The 14,628-nt window shown below is 40.2% G+C and overlaps 1 protein-coding gene across 5 annotated transcripts in view; it reads left to right on the top strand.

The window, feature by feature from the left end:
• The window catches only part of LOC132882168 (NACHT, LRR and PYD domains-containing protein 12-like), a 547,173-nt gene that overhangs the window by 365,594 nt on the left and 166,951 nt on the right, over nt 1-14,628 (top strand). The window lies entirely within an intron of this gene.

Raw genomic sequence — 14,628 nt, 5'->3', positions numbered from 1 at the left:
AAATTAAATGGAGCCGACCATAGTAACCGTCTTTCTGTTGATTTTTGAGTAATTCAAATAATGTAATATAGTAATAAATATAGCCACAAGCAGCGATCATCGGGGTCCAAGCAATAAGGGGCCAAGTGAGACCACACCCGATTTTAAATTTCTTATTTAAGAGGTTCTTAAAGCAAGACGGCCTTTCGATTTCATAAAATCGGTGAAATTTAGTTCCCTCTGAAATGTGGTGATTGTGATATCTGTTTATTTCTGTAATATCTCACAAAATATCAGGCCATTCTGTGGCTGGGAAATTATTTAATTTGAGGGGATTAAAGCAAATAATGTGCATGAAATCGCTCGCTTCGCGCAGTCAAGCAGACAGAGGAAGTCCGTGTGCGCATGCGCAGGTTTACCTTCTTCTTTTGGGTTTTAGGGCAGCTGGCATCCACAGTGTTGCGTTACTGCCATCTACAGGTTTACCTTTGAGCATGCACTGACAGTTCCATCATTCTGTCGGTAAACGAACAGCTGATCACACCGAGGTGCTCGCTGAGCGCCCATATTTATTAGTTTGGTCCTGCGTTTCCTTTCCTTCGTATATAACATAACGTCTTTTCTTCTCGCTTTCCGTTACTGTAGTCGCTCTTTCACGTTTCATTCGCACACTCACGTCCTCCATTTTTCTCTCCTGTTTCAAATTTGTATCCCACAATGCCTTGCGTGAACAGGGAAAGCCCACCATGGGATGCATGATGTGGTATCTTGAATTGGGTCATGGTGAAGCAGGAAAAAATTGCGGAGAATTTAGGGCCACGTGGCAAAGGCAGTCTACCTTTTAAGGTATTACAATATTTCAGTTTTAGCGCCCCCTGTGGATAAAACGCAATGGTTAATAATGAAAATCGAGACGACTGCAGTCAGTACTATCTGAAACGATCAAATATTTAGATTCTACCAGCAGATTGCGCTCCATCCAAAAGCTGAAATATGCAGGCATCACAGAGCCATATAATCGGCACGGTGGTGTAGTGGTTAGCACGGTCGCCTCACAGCAAGAAGGTTGTGGGCTCAAGCCCTGTGGCCGGCGATGGCCTTTCTGTGTGGAGTTTGCATGTTCTCCCCGTGTCTGCATGGGTTTCCTCCGGGTGCTCCGGTTTCCCCCACAGTCCAAAGACATGCGGTTAGGTTAATATGGGACGGCCTTGAGCGAGGCACCGAACTCCCAACTGCTCCCCGGGCGCTGTTAGCATGGCTGCATGGTGTGGTGAATAAAGTTGTGCTTTCTTTCTTAATTTACCCATAATTTTTTTCTTTTTCCCTGCACACTTCTGTGTGTGTGTGTGTGTGTGTGTGTGTGTTCACTGCTTCAGATGGGTGTTAAATGCAGAGGAGAAATTTCGCTGTGTAACTTCTATAAGTTTATCTGTAGATGTTTACTGAATTGGGCTCACAATCACTCGTGTACACTTGTGCTGGTCGTCAAACACGAAACTTAAACATGGCCACATAAACAAATCCACAGTTAGGATTACGCCATGTGAAAGGCCCCGATAAACCAAGTTTGGTGTCTGTGTGAGTTACAGTTTTCTGTCCACATACTTTTAGGAGCAATAATAATAATAATAATAATAGGGTTCCTACAGTTTTGCTCCATGGGCCCCTAGTAATATAGTAATAAAAGGATAAAGTAGTAAATATTCTCTCAGGACGTCTCCGTCTCGCTGCTCTGAACAGGGTTGCCAGATCTACGTTACAGAAGCAGCTCAGTGGATCAGCAGGATTAAACCCATGCAGTTTTCCTCAGTGGTGCTTTCACTAAAATCATCTCCTATTCCACATTTAGTCATAAATACAGACTGTCTGTGAGTAAACCCACTGACTCCGTTCCATTCATACAGTAACCCAGAGCTAAAGTGGAGAACAGGATCAATAGGTGTGTGTGAGAGGAGATCACAGGGAACGACCACTACGCTCTGTTTTATTCTACAGATATGATTAACATCAGGTTCACAAACATCACCAGTCCATGGGAAAACACACACACACACACACACACACACACACACACACACACACACACACACAGAACTGTAAAGAAGAAGAATTCTTTTCTGAAATTAAAACTCTACCATACATTGAAAAATGCACCAATTTGAACAGCCACAAAATGTTTCTTTCTAAATAACAGGTTATTTAAAAATCTATATTTCACTACTTGTGTTTGCAGAAACGTTTTTGAAGCCTTTGACATGACCTGGTTTTCTGCGTTCATTAATAATAAAACATGGTCTAATCTTCATCCAAGTCAGAAGAGTCGACAAACCCATTCTGTCTAAAGAAAACACACTCTCACTTGTTCTTGTCAGTCCTGAATAAACCATTTAAACATTCACACTCTGGGTTTTAAAGTGTGTGACCCTCTCTGATAACGACTTCTCCAAAAGCTAATTAGAGTCCGACCCTGTTCTATAAAATACACACACAGTCTGATTACTGACCGTCTGATCTTCTCAGGAAAGAGCTGTTCATGTGAACTCTGATTAAAGAGAGATTTTGTAGAGATGTGTGAAGCACAGTGGTGTAGCCAGGATTTTTTACATGGGGGGGCCAAAGGGGGGCCAAGGATATACAAGGCGTGGCCATGCTGTGACTAAATAAAGCGGGGGGTTCCGGGGGTCCTCCCCCAAGAAATTTTGAATTAGCTAGATTTGATTTCCTGTATTCTGATGTATCTGGTGCCGAACTCATGAACAAAACCCATGTGAGCCAAGAGGTCAGAAATTAATGTATTAATTTATTTATGTAACAAAGCATCTGCAAAACAAAGAAACCATCCAACTTGTTTAAGCATCAGGATTTTATCGATCACTACGAAACTGCAAAAGTAAAAACTAAAAGATCACCTGTCCCAGGCACCTGGGAAGTAGTAAGGATATTAGTCAGGCTTGAATAAAGAGTGCTTTGCTCAGGAAAAGGAAAATACTTGTATACTTAACTCATACATACAACATATGTAAACACAACATGTTGTGATATTGTCCATTGTAAGTACTGTACAAACTAAATGTGTTGAGTTACAAAATGTGTGTGTGCGTGAGTGAGTGAAAGTGTTACACTGATGTAACACATGACATAGATGAGGTGTAGTGCATGAGTGGTGTGTGTGTGTGTGTGTGTCTGAGAGAGAGAGAGAGAGAGGGAAAGTATGTGCACTGCATGTAGACATAGATGAGCTGTAGTATACGAATTGTGTGTGTGCATGCGTGTGTGTTTGTGTTAAGATATGTTACATGTAAATACAAAAATTAAGTGCATAAGTCGTGTGTGTGTGTGTGTGTGAGAGAGAGAGAGTGTATGCTCAGAGTGCATGAGTGGTGTGCGTGTTATATGTGAATATAGAAATGTAGTGTATGGGTGGTGTGTGTGTGTGTTATATGTGAATATAGAAATGTAGTGTATGGGTGTGTGTGTGTGTGTGTTATATGTGAATATAGAAATGTAGTGTATGGGTGGTGTGTGTTATATGTGAATATAGAAATGTAGTGTGTGTGTGTGTGTGTGTGTGTGTTATATGTGAATATAGAAATGTAGTGTATGGGTGGTGTGTGTGTTATATGTGAATATAGAAATGTAGTGTATGGGTGGTGTGTGTGTTATATGTGAATATAGAAATGTAGTGTATGGGTGGTGTGTGTGTTATATATGAATATAGAAATGTAGTGTGTGTGTGTGTTATATGTGAATATAGAAATGTAGTGTGTGTGTGTGTGTGTGTGTGTGTGTGTGTGTGTTATATGTGAATATAGAAATGTAGTGTATGGGTGGTGTGTGTGTTATATATGAATATAGAAATGTAGTGTATGGGTGGTGTGTGTGTTATATGTGAATATAGAAATGTAGTGTGTGGTGGTGTGTGTGTTATATGTGAATATAGAAATGTAGTGTGTGGTGGTGTGTGTGTGTGTGTTATATGTGAATATAGAAATGTAGTGTGTGGTGGTGTGTGTGTGTGTTATATGTGAATATAGAAATGTAGTGTATGGGTGTTATATGTGAATATAGAAATGTGTATGGGTGGTGTGTGTGTTATATGTGAATATAGAAATGTAGTGTATGGGTGGTGTGTGTGTGTGTGTTATATGTGAATATAGAAATGTAGTGTAAGGGTGGTGTGTGTGTTATATGTGAATATAGAAATGTAGTGTAAGGGTGGTGTGTGTGTTATATGTGAATATAGAAATGTAGTGTAAGGGTGGTGTGTGTGTTATATGTGAATATAGAAATGTAGTGTATGGGTGGTGTGTGTGTGTGTGTGTGTGTTATATGTGAATATAGAAATGTAGTGTAAGGGTGGTGTGTGTGTTATATGTGAATATAGAAATGTAGTGTATGGGTGGTGTGTGTGTGTTATATGTGAATATAGAAATGTAGTGTAAGGGTGGTGTGTGTGTTATATGTGAATATAGAAATGTAGTGTATGGGTGGTGTGTGTGTTATATGTGAATATAGAAATGTAGTGTATGGGTGGTGTGTGTGTTATATGTGAATATAGAAATGTAGTGTATGGGTGGTGTGTGTGTTATATGTGAATATAGAAATGTAGTGTATGGGTGGTGGTGTGTGTTATATGTGAATATAGAAATGTAGTGTATGGGTGGTGTGTGTGTTATATGTGAATATAGAAATGTAGTGTATGGGTGGTGTGTGTGTTATATGTGAATATAGAAATGTAGTGTATGGGTGGTGTGTGTGTGTGTTATATGTGAATATAGAAATGTAGTGTAAGGGTGGTGTGTGTGTTATATGTGAATATAGAAATGTAGTGTATGGGTGGTGTGTGTGTGTTATATGTGAATATAGAAATGTAGTGTAAGGGTGGTGTGTGTGTTATATGTGAATATAGAAATGTAGTGTATGGGTGGTGTGTGTTATATGTGAATATAGAAATGTAGTGTAAGGGTGGTGTGTGTGTTATATGTGAATATAGAAATGTAGTGTAAGGGTGGTGTGTGTGTTATATGTGAATATAGAAATGTAGTGTATGGGTGGTGTGTGTGTTATATGTGAATATAGAAATGTAGTGTATGGGTTGTGTGTGTGTGTGTGTGTGTGTGTGTGTGTGTGTGTGTGTGTGTGTGTGTGTGTGTTATATGTGAATATAGAAATGTAGTGTAAGGGTGGTGTGTGTGTTATATGTGAATATAGAAATGTAGTGTAAGGGTGGTGTGTGTGTTATATGTGAATATAGAAATGTAGTGTATGGGTGGTGTGTGTGTTATATGTGAATATAGAAATGTAGTGTATGGGTGGTGTGTGTTATATGTGAATATAGAAATGTAGTGTAAGGGTGGTCTGTGTGTTATATGTGAATATAGAAATGTAGTGTATGGGTGGTGTGTGTGTTATATGTGAATATAGAAATGTAGTGTATGGGTGGTGTGTGTTATATGTGAATATAGAAATGTAGTGTAAGGGTGGTGTGTGTGTTATATGTGAATATAGAAATGTAGTGTATGGGTGGTGTGTGTGTGTTATATGTGAATATAGAAATGTAGTGTAAGGGTGGTGTGTGTGTTATATGTGAATATAGAAATGTAGTGTATGGGTGGTGTGTGTGTTATATGTGAATATAGAAATGTAGTGTATGGGTGGTGTGTGTTATATGTGAATATAGAAATGTAGTGTAAGGGTGGTGTGTGTGTTATATGTGAATATAGAAATGTAGTGTATGGGTGGTGTGTGTGTTATATGTGAATATAGAAATGTAGTGTATGGGTGGTGGTGTGTGTTATATGTGAATATAGAAATGTAGTGTATGGGTGGTGTGTGTGTTATATGTGAATATAGAAATGTAGTGTATGGGTGGTGTGTGTGTTATATGTGAATATAGAAATGTAGTGTATGGGTGGTGTGTGTGTGTTATATGTGAATATAGAAATGTTGTGTGTGTGTGTTATATGTGAATATAGAAATGTAGTGTATGGGTGGTGTGTGTTATATGTGAATATAGAAATGTAGTGTAAGGGTGGTGTGTGTGTTATATGTGAATATAGAAATGTAGTGTATGGGTGGTGTGTGTGTGTTATATGTGAATATAGAAATGTAGTGTAAGGGTGGTGTGTGTGTTATATGTGAATATAGAAATGTAGTGTATGGGTGGTGTGTGTGTTATATGTGAATATAGAAATGTAGTGTATGGGTGGTGTGTGTTATATGTGAATATAGAAATGTAGTGTAAGGGTGGTGTGTGTGTTATATGTGAATATAGAAATGTAGTGTAAGGGTGGTGTGTGTGTTATATGTGAATATAGAAATGTAGTGTATGGGTGGTGTGTGTGTTATATGTGAATATAGAAATGTAGTGTATGGGTGGTGGTGTGTGTTATATGTGAATATAGAAATGTAGTGTATGGGTGGTGTGTGTGTTATATGTGAATATAGAAATGTAGTGTATGGGTGGTGTGTGTGTTATATGTGAATATAGAAATGTAGTGTATGGGTGGTGTGTGTGTGTTATATGTGAATATAGAAATGTAGTGTGTGTGTGTGTTATATGTGAATATAGAAATGTAGTGTATGGGTGGTGTGTGTTATATGTGAATATAGAAATGTAGTGTATGGGTGGTGTGTGGGTGAGCGTGTGTTCAGAGTGCATGAGTGGTGTGTGTGTGTGTGTGTGTTATATGTGAATATAGAAATGTAGTGTATGGGTGGTGTGTGTTATATGTGAATATAGAAATGTAGTGTATGGGTGGTGTGTGTGTGTGTGTGTGTGTTATATGTGAATATAGAAATGTAGTGTATGGGTGGTGTGTGTGTTATGTGAATATAGAAATGTAGTGTATGGGTGGTGTGTGTGTTATGTGAATATAGAAATGTAGTGTATGGGTGGTGTGTGTGTTATATGTGAATATAGAAATGTAGTGTATGGGTGGTGTGTGTGTTATGTGAATATAGAAATGTAGTGTATGGGTGGTGTGTGTGTTATGTGAATATAGAAATGTAGTGTATGGGTGGTGTGTGTGTTATGTGAATATAGAAATGTAGTGTATGGGTGGTGTCAAGTTTATTTGTATAGTGCTTTTAACAATAAACATTGTCGCAAAGCAGCTTACAGAATTTGAACGACTTAAAACATGAGCTAATTTATCCCTAATCTATCCCCAATGAGCAAGCCTGTGTGACGGTGGCAAGGAAAAACTCCCTCAGACGACATGAGAAAGAAACCTCGAGAGGAACCAGACTCAAAAGGGAACCCATCCTCATTTGGGCAACAACAGACAGCCTGACTATAATATTAACAGTTTTAACATGAGGACAGTTTCATTGATGTTATAACTCTTCATTGATGGAAACTTGAGTGCAAAACTGTTCATGATAACTGCAGTCCTAAAGTTAGCAAGACAACTGTAGTCCTCGGCCATAAAAGCATTACTGTAAGAGTCCAGAGCATCCTCCAGGTATAACCCTCAACTGTCCTCATGGGGCCGTCCTTCCCAGGAGCGGTGCGATAAAACTCCGACCAGACACAGGGCACCAGGATGGATCAAGCAGGTCCGAGGGGCAGAAGAGGCCAGCATCTCAATCCCAGGACCAACATGTAACTCAGAGGGACAGATTGGGGGGGGAAGAGAGAGAGAAAGAAAACACATGTTGTTAGGTATGCCCTAAAAATGACAAGTATTAAATCTGTGTGGTAGGCTCGCAGAGACGAGAGTCTTTACATCAGGCATAACACGCAACAATGGCATGTTAATATGGTAAAAAATATATCATGACCTGCTCTGGCTGGATGCTTTATTGGGTGATGGGAGCACACTCCTCAGCAGTGGTGTCAAAAGTACTCATATTTGTTACTTAAGTAAAAGTATAGATACTGTAGTTTAAAACTACTCTGGAAAAAGTTGAAGTATCAACTTGACGTTTTTACTCAAGTAAAAGTGAAAAAGTATGTGCTCAAAAACCTACTTAAAGTATAAAAGTATAAAGTAAATTTACAAAAAATAATAATACATTAGTTGATGCCACTATAAAGATTGGAAACTTAATTTGAAACTGATTATAGGCCTGCATTCAGCCCAAAACACAGTATTATCATAAACCCCTTACTGTCAAAGACAAAGCAACTTGAGGAGCTTGTTCTTTCTCAAACTTTATTGGACGTCCAGAGGTAGCACTCAAGGCTTGCCATAACAAAGGTATTGAGGCTTGCAAATGCCTGTAATAAGCCTGTAACAAAATAGTATTAATCCAAACTGTACAGTTGGTGAAAAGGTATTCCATGTACTCAAAGTTTGTGTGGCGAGAGAGCGAGGAGAGAGCGAGAGAGATTCTGCACACACTAGGAGTGCACAAGGTATACATGTTTGATTTTTTTTTTTTTTTTGGATAAGGCAAACAATTTCCCTTTTGCTATTACATTCAAGGTAGCACTCAAGGCTTGCCATAACAAAGGTATTCAGGCTTGCAAATGCCTGTAATAAGCCTGTAACAAAATAGTATTAATCCAAACTGTACAGTTGGTGAAAAGGTAGAGAGATCGATTCTGCACACACTAGGAGTGCACGAGGTATACATGTTTGCCTTATCCAAGAAAAAAAAAAAACGGGGAAAAAAAGCAAACAATTTCCCCGCTGCTATTAAATTCAAACCCAAAACTAAAATGAGCTTTTATAATTATACAGACATCCCTGAAGATGATGGTCCGATAAAAAAAAAAAAAAAAACTGCCTAATGCCTAACTGCTTTGATATCCTTTTCCCCCCAGGGTATGTCAGATCGGTTAGTAACTTTCAGGAAAAAAAAAAAAAACACAAAAATGAGAGTCAAAGTCCACAGGCAGCTAGTGAGGTGCATTTAACATATCCCCTTCAACTGACTCATGTAGAGTCTGCTGTTGAGCCCTCGGGGCAGCACAGTGGTTTAGAAATGAACTACACATTGCGCTATACCCTAACTTTTTAGCCACAACTGTGTGTGTGTGTTAGTGTGTGTGTGTGTGTGTAATGATATCAATGTAATGAAGGGGTTCATAGAACCCTTCAAACAATGGACCATAAAACCTGGACAGTCAAGAAGTATGACGGTGTGTGGTGTGTGCACCATTATGGAAAGGAAGACAGCATACCCATTCAGACTACCAAAATGCTCTGTTGAGCCTCAAAAGAAGCTGATTCTCAAAGTTCTTGTGATCAATACGTGCCCTTTTTGGACGGAAGATCAGTCCCGCTACACTAAACAGTCTCTCACATGCAGCTGAGGCTGGGAGTGCAGTGTTAAGCCTGAGGGAAAGGGTGCAAATTGCTGGGAAAGACTTCAGTGCATCCATTGTATCACCTGGGGAGCCAAGGTAAGTCTCCAGCTGTTTGGCGTTTTCTTGGGAACTGGCCTGCTTGATTGAAGAAAAGAAGTCCTCCTCTGAAGAAGACGGCGAGCTCTCAACTTGATCCTCCTCAGTTTGGTCTTTCAAGTGACTTTTAATGTAGTCAAGACCTAATGAATACAAGGAAAATAAGACAGAAAACTGAAATTACAACATTGTAAATAGCATATTGATTAACTGTATATTGCTTATGAACAAATACATCAGTAAATGCTTGTGACTGGGTGGTATATGAGGGAGCGTCACACTGTCCATGGAAACCAGTAGAATGTATGGCCTTTACAGTCCATATCGACTGATATGTTCATTGGATCCAAGTGAAGTCCCACATTGCATACAAAATCCTTCTCTTGACCAACAAATCACTCAACTCTCTTGCTCCCCAGTACCTCTCTGACCTCCTCTAACACTACACCCAGCCTAGGTCGCTGAGTTCCTCTGGCAAAGACCAACTTGTCATCTACCGCACCAGACTACGTACCGTTGGTGACAGAGCCTTTGGTGTTGCTGCCCCCACCCTCTAAGCTAAACCAGTCTGCATTCTCACATACGCCATGCCCACACACTGGTTTCTTTTAAAAAGCACCTCAAATCCCATTTGTTCACTGAGGCCTATGGTCTCTGTATTATAGTAACAAAAACGTAGCACTTACCAAGTGTCAGGGTGCAATCGTCACTTGTCCAGCCTGTCTTGAATTTGGGCACGAGGATTGCAGCAGCGATTAGCTCTGGTTCTTTGAGGACTTGTTCAAATTGCTTCTCAAGGCCTTTTAGTAGAGCATCGATTAAAGGCCTACAGTACTTGGAGGAAATGCTGAGGCTCTGGAGCTTATTCTTGAGTATTGTGATTGTTGGCACCAACCAGCCCATCTGCACATTCGTCTCTCCCTGCAGCACATCCAGGGCCTTCGCCACCGGGGCCATGGTCTTTGTGTATTCGGCCAGGAATGCAAGCTCCACAGGTGTGAACCTGTTGAATCAACAAAGAAAGAACACAAAATAACGCCTTTAATTAAATAACTAACAAATTCTGCAAATCACCTGCACAAGAAATTAGTGAAAAAATATATATATATATATATATATACTGTATATATACTGTAAATAGAGGAGATGCATTAACATGCTTTTTTACATCATTTATGTTCACATTGATTGAAAAACAAAAACTAAAAGTGGCTGGTACATACATGGCTATCTTCAGTGTGCTGCATACAGCTGTGATGGCTCCTTCTCCCTGCTCCCTTTTTATTCTGATGATCCTCTCCACCGCCAGGAACATGGAATTCCATCTTGTAGCATTCGGCCTCACTAGTTGCAGTTTGCAGTTCTTTTCGATAACCTCTGCTGCTGTGGTAGATCTTGCGCTTTTGTTCCAAAGTCCCCAACACTTTGAAAAGGCTAAGCGTGAAACCCTCTTGTAGGCGCTGTTGACATTGGCCTCCTCAACATCAACAGTTGACACTAAATTAAGTAGGTGGCAAGCACAGCGATGGTGCCTGGGAAGTTGGTATTCCAGGGTGTCATCTTCAGCTTCATCAAGTATCGCTCCAGCATCGATTAACTCCATGCCCTCACTCTCCAATTCCTCATCAATGGATTCACCACCGTCATCTTTGCCTTCACCACCCTCAACAAAACAAGCACCTGGGTTGTTGTTTTCATCAGTCTGTCCATACAGCTTAAAAGCTTTTATGAAATTGGAGCCATTGTCAGTCGTAGTGCGCGTGATTTTGTCTCGGATGTTGAATTCGCAATGAACTTCGTTTAATGCACTGGCAAGGGCAGAGAAGGTGTGGGGCCCATTCAGCTGCTTACAAGCTAGGGCAGCACACCGTCTGGTCATGGTGGTAGGGTCAATCCAATGGGCTGTTACGCCCAGAAAGCCTCTCCTATATGCTGTCCAGCAGTCAGTTGTCGTGCCTATGTAGTCAATTTTACTCATTGCTGCCTTCAGGTTGTTCTTCATTTCCAGAGACATTTTCTGAATTTTGTTCACAATGGTATTACGTGACATGACATTTAAATTTGGCTGAAGATGCTGAATCAGCTCTTTGAACCCCTGCTGCTCCACTGTGTTGGTTGCATGTAGACCTTGCACAATAAAGTTGAGGATTTTTTTATCGACACTGGCCTGGGACACCGACCTGCTGTTGAACAATTTTGATTGTTTGGGTGCTGGTGGGCCTTGCTCAGGTGTTCCTTCAGCCTTTCTCCTCAGGGCTGTTGAAGTTAGGGCTTTGTAGCGTTCGAGATGATTACCATGTTTTCTCTGAAAAATAAAATGCACATAAACAATATATAAATAAATTATAAAACACCAAATCATTAGTTCATGAATAGGACACTGTCAATAATTTTACAGTTTTGATTAGGCACGTTTCCTCTACAGTAGTAGGCCAGTCACAATCTCACACACTTCAAACCAATACACAATTGCCCGTGGAAACATTCAAATTAAAAGCATAGCTCTAAATTAAGTGATGAAAAGATTTGGACAGGTCACTAATACTGAATTCAAGAAAACATCTGAATACATTGGAATGTACTCTATTATTAAATATGTCTGTACAAAAAAGTGACACAAAAATAACTAAGCTAGGGTAGGCCTATTGTTAATTCAGTATCTCGTACACAACCAACCAACACAAAACGGTGAAAGATGCTGGAAGCATAAGATGACATTAACATGGTGCAATAAATCATAATAATACACAACAGTGTAGCTCAGACTTTGGGGGAAAACGGCAGCTTTTTTTTAAGACAAAAGCTAGCTAACTCTTTGGCAATTTAGCTGCTACTAGGCTGCAGTATGCTAGCCAAACTGCAGCAAAATACTGCGCAGTTAGACTATCAGTCTTTGAGAAAGAAAGAAAGAAAGAAAGAAAGAAAGAAAGAAAGAAAGAAAGAAAACAGCTTACCTCTATATGTTTTTTCAAATTTGACGGCGAGTTTTTGAAAGCCAAAAGGACGTGCGTCTTCGGGATGCAGAGTTTGCACTGCATTTGAAACGAGTCGTTTTTGCTTCCGACGATTTCGAAGAATTCTTTCAGATAAGGCCACGGGTGAGGTGGAAGGTCTTTTTGGTCTCCTTCTCCATCTCCTGTGTCCAATCCCTCAGCCATTTCACCATTCATCTGAGCACGAGTGATGACTTCCTTTGAGTCTGCTCAAATGGGATGAATCGTCTAACCAATGACCGTTTGTTTTACTATGATTTAGCCAATTACGCTTGACCTCATAGGTGTGGATTGGCGCCACTGATCTGTATTGGAAGACGCACATGACGGAGGAAAATAGAATAAATATATATTTTTTTAAAAAATGGCCAAACTTAAATAGTAACGAAACTGTTCATTTTAAAAATGTAAGGAGTAGAAAGTACAGATACTTGTGTGAAAATGTAATGAGTAGAAGTTAAAAGTAGGCAGAAAAAAATGTAATAGAGTAAAGTATAGATACCTACAAAATATACTTAAGTACAGTAACGAAGTATTTGTACTTCGTTACTTGACACCTCTGCTCCTCAGCAATGATGAGATGCAGATGGGACCCTTAGGGCTGGCCAAGACAATTCAGTGACATTTCACCGGGTTTGGGACATGCGACAGAAAGTCTGACGGCCGATTCCCTGCAGGCTACGATAGCCAGTCGAGGTCTCCACCAAAAGATTTCCTGTTGACTCCATGTAACTCAGAGGGACAGATTTGGGGTGGGGGAGGGGAGGGAAAGAAAACACAGGTTGTTAGGTATGCCCAATGTCACCTGAATAAGTTGGAGCAGTATACATATTGCACAGAGTACAAGCAGGGACTCCGGCAACTAACTATGACAGCATAACTAAAAGGAGAGAGCCAGAAGGTAACACAGGCATGACGGAGCCCCGGGACATAAAGCAGCCAGCCACTACACCGTCAACAAACTCGAGTGAGCAAGCGAGTGGGGACTGACAGCATCCATACATCCCAGTTTACCAAAACACTATGTCTGAGGACCCTCCAGATCTACTCCTTTACCTCATAAACACCATTAACAAAAGGCTTGACTAAACAGATATGTTTTCAGCCTAGACTTAAATGCTGAGACTGTGTCTGATTCCCGAACATTACTTGGAAGGCTGTTCCATAACTGTGGGGCTTTGTAAGAAAAGGCTCTGCCCCCTAATGTAGCCTTCACTATACGAGGTACCAGCAGATAGCCTGCACCTTTTGATCTAAGTAGGCGTGGCGGGTCATAGAGGAGCAGAAGTTCACTCAGGTACTGTGGTGCGAGACCATTTAGTGCTTTAAAGGTCAATAGTAGTATTTTATAATCAATACGAAATTTGATTGGGAGCCAATGCAGTGTGGATAAGACGGGTGATGTGGTCATATTTTCTAGTTCTAGTAAGGACTCTTGCTGCTGCATTTTGAACTAACTGGAGCTTATTTATGCACTTATTGGAACATCCAGACAGTAAGGCATTACAGTAATCCAACCTGGAGGTAACGAAAGCATGGACTAGTTTTTCTGCGTCACGCAATGACATTAAATTTCTTATCTTTGCAATATTTCTGAGATGAAAGAAAGCTATCCGGGTGATGTTATCAATGTGAGTTTCGAATGAAAGACTGGGGTCAATAATCACTCCGAGGTCTTTTACTGCTGCACGTGAAGAAACAGAAAGGCCATCCAGAGTCACTGTGTAATCAGAAAACTTACTTCTAGCTGTATGTGGTCCTAGTACAAGTACTTCAGTCTTGTCAGAGTTAAGTAGAAGGAAATTAATAAGCATCCAGTGTCTAATGTGCTTAACACATTCCTCAATTCTATTAAGCTGGTGTCTCTCATCAGGTTTTGCAGAGACATACAACTGTGTGTCATCAGCATAACAGTGGAAACTAATACAATGTTTACGAATAATATCACCCAGAGGTAACATATATAGAGAAAAAAGCAGTGGACCCAAGACAGAACCTTGTGGAACACCAAACTTTACCTCGGTACGTCTAGAAATATCACCATTTATAACAACATACTGATAACGATCAGTTAGATAAGACCTGAGCCAGGAGAGGGACATTCCCTTAACTCCCACAACATTTTCTAGTCTATCCAGAGGAATGGAATGATCAATGGTATCAAATGCTGCACTAAGGTCAAGCAACACAAGCAGCGAGACACAGCCCTGATCAGACGCCAGCAGTAGGTCGTTTACTACTTTAACCAGTGCTGTCTCTGTGCTATGATGAGGTCTAAATCCTGACTGATACATTTCATGG

This window comes from Neoarius graeffei, chromosome 2 (genome assembly GCF_027579695.1).
Source record: "Neoarius graeffei isolate fNeoGra1 chromosome 2, fNeoGra1.pri, whole genome shotgun sequence".
Lineage (NCBI taxonomy): Eukaryota > Metazoa > Chordata > Actinopteri > Siluriformes > Ariidae > Neoarius > Neoarius graeffei.
Note: the sequence above shows the minus strand (reverse complement) of the source record. Positions and strands in the feature narration are given on the sequence as shown.